General features: G+C 46.5%; 1 long non-coding RNA gene across 1 annotated transcript in view; it reads left to right on the top strand.

Annotated features, from left to right (window-relative positions):
• Positions 1-482, top strand: part of LOC119335654 — a 3,202-nt gene extending 2,720 nt beyond the window's left edge. Inside the window, exon 7 of the long non-coding RNA XR_005161950.1 lies at positions 372-482. This is a non-coding gene — a long non-coding RNA (uncharacterized LOC119335654). The remainder of the gene's footprint in view (positions 1-371) is intronic.
• The last annotated feature ends 6,110 nt before the right edge of the window (positions 483-6,592 follow it).

Raw genomic sequence — 6,592 nt, 5'->3', positions numbered from 1 at the left:
ACTTCCACTTGCCATTTCACATGATAAACACTACATTCTATTTATTTATGGCCCAAAACTTATTATTTGTGGATAGCCACAACTGAGGTCTTGAGTTTTTGAGTATCATAGAAGAACCACGTTCCTTTTGCAGCGATAGATCAACATTTGACCCTTTTTTAGCTATTATAGGAAGACTAAGATGCACAAAATCAACCTGTGTTAGGCCAATGGTCCTTTCCAAATGTGAAATCTTGCATGCGTTATTTATCAATTCCAAAAGGTGATGGTTGTGTTATTACGTTGGAAAAGAGGTACTTGTACAGTTTTGCTACTGATTTTGACCAAGGGTTTTTCGGCTCTCATCTCTATATGAATATGCTTTTTTTCAGGTTAGTGGTTTAGGAGTTCCTGCCAACACTGGCTTTTGGAATTTATCCTCGCTTCATCAGTTGGGATTTCTGTACAAAACTAAGATAATTTATTTTGGTGCTTGCGATGAGTATTAGATAGAGGGGTGATGCACACATACTTCACCCAGTGTATCTGTTCATGTATGTTGTTAATTGACTAATTAGACAAAAAACCTCTATCTGTATGGTGTTTGTGATGATGCTATCAATTCACCAAACACTAAAATACCGGGTTGTGCTTTTCAAATCTAGCAAATTAATTCTCTATTGCTTCTTGTCCAAACAGAGGTATTAGATCTATTCTGTGCCATGAGTCTTACTGTCAAAAAATTATATAAGCCGCGCTAGATGATTATAGGTAGCTCATATCAAGAACTTTGTTTTAGCAGCACAATTCGGATAAATTTGCACTTTTTCACCAACGAACAAGGTGTTACATACCAGATCAAAGATTGAAGCCAGGCTGAACATTGCGATCCTACAGATCTGCCAAGTGGTTCCTCATGAAATAAATAGTAGTGCCGTGAAAGAACACTACCTAATGCCATCTTCTGAGAAAGCTGGACATGCAAAAATTGACAGTGTTGGACATTTCTCTTTGTAGCAACGAATAAATTCATTGTATTACTGTATAGCCATGGTGGCAATCTTCTTTGGATAACAAGAAACAATTTGCTTCCCATCAGAGATAATATTGCAGTCTATCAGAAAAAATGTTAGCTATTTAATTAAACAGAAAACTCTGTCACTCATAGCAACAGATGATAAACTATCAGACTACCTGATAGAAAAGCAAAATTGCCACATTATTTAGAACATTTCTCTAATTTTGAGATGGCCAACTACTAACATTTTTAGAAATTTGCCATGTGTTAGATAATATGGCGAACTTGTATAAGAAATCAGGGATACACATGGCAACCTTTAACCAATTTGTCCTATAAAAATTTGCCATGCATCGGTCAAGCTCCACATCGGGCATGTATAAATGGAAACAAACAAAGTTTACTAGGATTCGCGATTGGGGATGAGTAAACACTGGAGCACATACACAATAAAAGGATTGCTAAAAAAAATTGCAATCTGCGGGACACTGGATGGCAGATGAAAATAAAAGGAAGCAACATAAGATGGGACGAGGAGGCAAACCTTGTAGTGTAGGGGCATCTGGCTGTTCCCAAGGCCCTTGCGCTTGGTGTGGTCGCCGTGATGGCGCACGTGACGCTCCGGCCCAGCGCGCACACGAACAAGTCGCTACCGCCGCCTGAGGATATGGTGGTTGTTCCCAGCGAGGAGCAACAGCAGCTCCCGCCAAGGCGCCAGCTAACCAACCGGATGTGCTCGCTCGGCCCGAAATTTCCAATTACAGAGCCCAGGATAGCGACTTGGCTCGTCGTGCACCCCGGCCTCGCTCGCCCCGGAGCGTGGTCACCGATTCGTCACCTCGCCAGTACAAGGACCCAGAGGGCGACCACATGCTCCTCTGTGAGTTCAAGAACAAGGCGGCTCTGATATTCTTCGACGAGGACATCCTTGCACAGGTGCGCGCTGTCGGCCGCTGATGCCGAGCAGCCTACACGCGCCTAGCCCTGCCGCGGCACGTCGAATCAAGACCAGCCATGGCTGCCACTGGTCCTCCGCGGCCGCCGTTGTCGCTTTGAGTGGAAGGTGGACGAGCTGCGCGTAGCTTGAGCAGGTCGGGCTTTGGAGGATGCGTGCTGCCGTCGGACGCCGGAAGCAGCTGTCCCACGCCGCAAGACCCGCCATGGCCGCCGTGAGCAGATCGGTGTCGCTGCCACATCTCCTCTGACTCTCAGTCACTGGAATGGATAAGAGACGGGTAGGGGTTGGGCGAGTGGGTGAGGGGAGCTGCATAGAAAACGGTTGTCCGTGTGGTTTGTTGTAACTTGTAAAGTCGCGGACGTTTTCACACTTTCACGGGCTAATGTGTCAACAAGCAAGCATCAAACTTTGTGAGTGATCAGACGACCGTAGACTACCTATGCATGTACGGAGTACCAACTTTTTTTAGTGCTCCAACTAGATATACATTTTTCTTGTATAAACTACTTCCTCCATTTTCAAATATTTGTCTTTCTAGACATTTTAACAAGTGACTACATACAAAGCAAAATGAGTGAATCTACACTCTAAAATATTTCTACGTATATTCATATGTTGCCACCCATTTGAAATCGAACATATAAACCTGCCTACACTACCAGAGCAACCGTGTGCGCTGAGCTTGTTGGACCGAACGATTCTTTTCCTTTAGCGAGGTTTTTGGCTGCTGGCAGCCGGTAAACCATTGGTTGTTCTCCACGTTCATGGCTGTATGTAGACATATTGGCCGCTACATCCCCTCAGCCCATGGCTTCCAGCGCATCCCCTCCCTGCCCCCACCTCTCCTCCTCTCCTCGCTTCCTCCCAGATTCATCTTTGATGGTGGCGGCGACACTCGATTCGATCTGCAGGAAGGAAAAGGAGGTGCGACGGTGGATGAGAGAGGGTCACCGGCCGACGTTGATCTGCGTCGGCGGCGCGACCTAGAGGTTTGTGGCGGGTCGATCCGCTGGATCGGGGCTGTCATCCCCGTGGATGAGGATGCACATGGTGCTACGTGGCGGGTGTGTTCAATGACGTGGAGGCGCTGTGGTGTGGCGTACAACGTCAAGGGGGAGGTGTGCAGAGGAGTTCCGCGGCGGTGACACCATGGATACGGCGTCAATGGAGAGGTGTGCAGGGAGGTTCCGCGGCGCCGCCGCCATGGATCCGCATCCTGGTCGTGACCTTTGCCCCCACGCATGCTGGCCGGCCCACATCGCCCCTGGATGGCATGGAGGCCGTCCATGACACCGCCGATGTGCCGCTCTTGGATGCCGAGGCCGGCACTGCTCCAAAGACATCGACGACGCCACCGAGGCGCAGCAGATCATATCAAGGCTGATGTAATGTGCTTCCAAGATCAATATTTTGTCTTGCTTTCCTTGAATGTAATACCACTGTCTTCATACTGTTTTTAAGAATCTTTTACGTGGGGTTTTATACATTTTCCTATTGCTTTTTATGGAGATGTTGTTTGGAATTTAGGCTTTTATTGGGTTGTGAGTTGATATGAAGTCCTATGACATGTTTCAAAGAATTAGTTCTACATACAGTATAGTGAAAGTTCATGTGTAATGTAGAGTCTGAGCATGAACTGATGTTTGCAGTAGGGAAGTTTGTTGGCCGCATCTCATGGTTCTTTTCAAGGTGCCTTTCGTTTCAAGGTCACCACAAAGCATCGCCTGGTTCTCATCGTGCATTGCCTTTAGATGAACCATCGACAACAACTAAGGTCGTATCTAAATATCATCTAGCATTCTAAGGACTACTAATCAAGCTCTGTAATAGGATGAAACCTTCCTCTGTTTTTCGGCCATGCTATCTCTGCTGCTTTTGAACAGCTACCACCTATACTTTACTTATATAACCTTTGCTGTTGTTCCTCATGAAACTATTAATATGCATAATGCCACCCTTATCTATAATTATCTGTTTTTACTACTTTCTGTGTTCCAAACATCGAGTACTCACTAGCAACAACAAATATGCTAAGCAAGGAAGAGGCATGCCCTAACTGGCAGCGTCCACCTTCCAACCAAGGGATATAGCACTATCATTTAGCATAGACTGTTCTAGGAGAAACAGTAATCATGAACAGAGACAGTAACCAGCAGTAAGTACTCATTATTTCGATCTATGACTGAGTTTTCCTATCACCACTCTTGCAATACTTGGCTTGTTGCCGGCCTTTGCGCCATTTGGCGCAATGAGTCATCTAGTAAGGACAATAGACAACAGAACCCCGACCCCCGCGTCGCTCATCCCGGGCGACATGGGGAACCCAATGCCGCTGGCACAAGTTCCACCCCTTGGCGCCTCCCTCTCCGTCGCTATCGCCAGCATAGCCGCCGTGGCGGTGGTGCTCGCCTCCGAAGGTGGCGTGGGAATCCCGTGCTGCATGCGGCGGTTCTTCTCAGTCAACGGCATGCCAAGGCTTTGTGGCTAGGTCGCGTTAGCGACTGTTCTCGCGGCAGCGGCTGCTTCTTGGGCTGTGGGGCTTGAATCCACCCGGATTTGGTCTCCCTCGATGCAGCTGCATCCCTCTTGTGAAGGCATGGCGAGCTGGCGGTTGTACCCGGATCTAGCCTCCCTTGACCTCCGTGGATCTGGGGCTGTGCTTCTGGATCTGCCGGTGGTGGTGCCTATGAGTGCGATTGCGGCGGCGGCCGGTCATGTTGGGTGCCACGGTCTCCTTCCGTTTTTTTTTCGAGAGTACGCCTAGACGTACCTTAGCTTTATAGAAGACATAATTGTAAGTACAAGAAGACTACCGTTTGTTGCGAGCAACGAACGTAGCACAAACATCACACACAGGCACCAACGGCCATACAACACTACAAAGCACAAGCGCCTGCCTCACAGATAACAGCACCACGTCTCAACCCACACCAAGCAACTCCAAAGACCAACTGCTCCCACATAACTTCGCTTGTCGACGCATCATCCACCTTGAATGCCAAAGAGGAGGTGGTAGGTAAATGGCAGGACTTGCTTCGATCTGAGGAAAACACCGTCTTCGATGCACCGGTCATGGTCGTGCATAGCGCCGCCGGGTATCAGAATAGGAGTCTCCTTCCGTTGTTGTGGAACTGCGGTGGTGGCAGAGCATCGCATTGTTTTGTCAGTGCTATACTGTCATTAGGTAGTGATCACACCGGCCAGCTGCATCGGCCTCGTTAAAGTGGCCACCGAAAGGTCTTCATGAGAGCTCCATTTCTCGAGATCCGGTGGTTGACTTCGATGGTGAGATGTAAATTATGGACAAAGACTTGACACAGAGGAATGGTTGTGCAGTGGCATCACATCGCATGTAGCTGCTGGTATTGAGGAAAAGTGGTGGTGATAACACATCGATGAGATGGTGGTGCTACTTGAGCACCTGGTCTCGAGCTTCAGGGTGAAAGCCTAAGTCTAACCCAAGTTGGGTATACTTGGCAATGGCGATATTTTATGTCGCTACCTTGTTGAAGGCATTGCTCGAATATGCTCAGACCGCTTCTTCAGGATAAAAACCTAGATTCTGTCCTTAGAAGGTCAGATCTGGTGACGAAGACGGTTGAATGTTGCTCCCTTTCTGAAGTCGTTGATGTGGATCATGAGTTAGTTGGTGCAGATATGGTCATTGTTGTAGTTTGCCGATCACAAATATAATCGCTTGCGCGTTTTTTCTCTCTCGCCTATGCATAGCTTTGGTCCTATGTGACTTTGCTATTTGTCATCGTGTTTTGTGTGCGTGTGTTGGTGTTGGTTGTGTGCATCTTAGCTATGCAAAAGCCGGGTGTGTGCTTATTGTGTTTGTATCTTCTTGATACTCCATTTTAAACCAATAAAATCCAACCTTTGTCAAAAAAAAAAAAAAAACCTTACCCCTATAGATGCAGGAGAGCATTGATGCATGCCTCTAGGGGTTATAATGGATTTGGTAAGTTACTCCTCTTTTTTATTTGAGTTGGAGGTATGTTACTCCCTATCAGACATCCACGAGGGGATGTGGGTAGAACAGTGAGACGATATTTTCTGCCATCATTGTTGTTGGACACTTGAATTATATTTACTCGAATCCCAGTAAGAGATATACTACCTCCGTTTTGGTTTACCAATCTCTTAGTATTTTGGGTCATATTTTGACCATGACTTTAACTAATAAACTAAAGTTATACATAGCAAAAACACTAATATATCATTGGAAACTACATTCAAATGCGAATTCAAGGTATAATTTTTTATGACATGCATTATCATTTTGCTAGTTAAATAAATGATTGAGTTTTTGTCCAAAATACGGTGGAGACTAAAAAATTAGGACGGATGTAGTACTTTCCATCATGTTATCTGCAACATTGCATATAAGGTTTCAGACTTTCAGTTAGCAGAAATAGCCCAGGAGAGATCGATGGGCAATCAGGGAAGCACGAAGCAGCTGGAGCTGATCGAGGCACGACATTCGAATAGAGTAGAACGCTACCATGATACACTTTCGAGACTGTCCTGTAGACCTATGCCGAACATTTCTATTATTGTAGACTTGGAACATGTCCTCCGGCGTCTAGGGTGATCCATGCTGATGAAAATGCTGCACATTACACAGCCCCGGT

The sequence above is a fragment of the Triticum dicoccoides genome, chromosome 7B (genome assembly GCF_002162155.2).
Source record: "Triticum dicoccoides isolate Atlit2015 ecotype Zavitan chromosome 7B, WEW_v2.0, whole genome shotgun sequence".
Lineage (NCBI taxonomy): Eukaryota > Viridiplantae > Streptophyta > Magnoliopsida > Poales > Poaceae > Triticum > Triticum dicoccoides.
The sequence above is the reverse complement of the archived record's forward strand: the minus strand, read 5'-3'. Positions and strand labels throughout refer to the sequence as shown.